Source organism: Talpa occidentalis, unplaced genomic scaffold, assembly GCF_014898055.3.
Source record: "Talpa occidentalis isolate TD23 unplaced genomic scaffold, MPIMG_talOcc4v2.1 talOcc4.7, whole genome shotgun sequence".
Classification (NCBI taxonomy): Eukaryota; Metazoa; Chordata; class Mammalia; order Eulipotyphla; family Talpidae; genus Talpa; species Talpa occidentalis.
Genome location: NW_023605083.1, coordinates 114718167 through 114719927, shown reverse-complemented (window position 1 = coordinate 114719927; position 1761 = coordinate 114718167).

Below are 1761 nucleotides of genomic sequence, written 5' to 3'. Positions count from 1 at the left end.
TCACAGGAAGTATGGTTTTTCCTGGCACTTACTGTTAAAGACACTCTTACCTAGGACTTCTTTCAGAAGACCCAATGACACAGTGTCCTTTACAAAATGCCAGCAGCGATTTAAAGGGTAAATACCTTCCCACAAATGGCTCATAAATTTGAGTTTTGTACAGCAAAACGAATTTTAAAGGTGTTTGTCATTGGGGGAGGGGGCTACATTCCGGTTATGTTATCATATTGCAATTTATCACTTCTTTAGCTTTGGAATGTTTCATGTGAAGTTTTCTCAAGGAAGAGTGACCTGGGTAGTGGAGAGAAAGGGGTGGAATCCAGAGATGGCATCTAACTTGGCCAGGGGAATATGGGTGGAAGTGACAGTGGACTAATTATGAATCTAAAATTTACCTGGCAATGGAATCTTCTACTTGTGCTCTGGGAGCTTTGATCTCAGCCCTAAGGACAAGCTCTAGGAGGTTGCTGTCCCTTCAACATGGGCCACTAAAAACACCTGACCTTGACTTGAAGCTTGAATCAAGACTTGTTCTAGTAGACCTGAAGCCCCGTGAGCATGAAATACAAATTTATGTTTCACACCATTGAGATTTGTGGTTATTTGCTAAACATGATTATTGTGACAATAGCTTACTAATCCCTGACTTGACCACCTCTCAAAGTTCCATAAAGACTAAGTGAGAGTTTGATCAGGAGTATTACTTGCACATCCAGATTTAATGAATAAAGTGCTCACTTCCCTGATTATTCCAATAGGTGGCTAATAGGAGTCTCCAATAGACCTGCCTGGTGCTTTGTGGCAAATGAACTGATGTCACAGGCTCAGGAAAGTATTGTAAAAAGTTGGAAGCAGGCAAATAGTAGAGGAGGTATTCTTTGTTCGATTCAGTATTACCAGACTGATCCATTAACAGGTTATGTGGGTCCTTGTGTTTTGCAACAGGCCCTGTGTCTAGTTGGCCCAGTTGAAACTGCTGACTGGAATAATGCAAAAGTACAATCCAGGAGAAGCTCAAAAGACTAGGCCAAAAGGGCAATAATCTACCAATGGAGTCTGGTGGCTGGTCTACTGTTAAAGACTGATCATATGATAAGCTTTACTTCATTCCAGTAAAATTCTGAATGATCTACTTGCCCTTTTATGGGGGTAACCATAGGAATTGTGATGGCTTCCACATTTCTGAAAATTCTTATTTGACTTACTTTGATCACCCTCCTGCAAATTAAATATAACAATCATTTATCAAGTCTACCAACAATTTCAGTGCCTTTTTATTGGGCACTTAGTATGAACCAAATAATATGCATCCTTAGGGATAAGCATGGCAGACCATTAGGCATGGTTAATATGTGCCAGATTATAAAACACATGAGCACTATGCTTGATGAAGACCAAGAAGTACAGATTTCACTGATCGGGACAAGGACATACCACCCCAGGTATGTCAGTTTGGCATAAGGCTTATTTTGAGCTAAATATATTTGCATTCCAGATATATCTGCTCAAAAGCGGAGCCTCCCCAAATAACTCAATTGTCATTAAACTTTCCTCTGGAGTGATTGATCTTCTCTTCTGAGATAGCACCACCCCCAGACAGACTATGGTTCAAGCTATTTTCCTAAGGACACATTTGTCGCTCCAAAATGTCATTTGCTTTTCCATAAGTGCTCTTTCTCCTGTTTCCTTCCCACTACTGAGCTAGTTGTACAGACCCTGAACTCTAACCACCTTTCAATTACTCTGAATCCTCCTGTTACT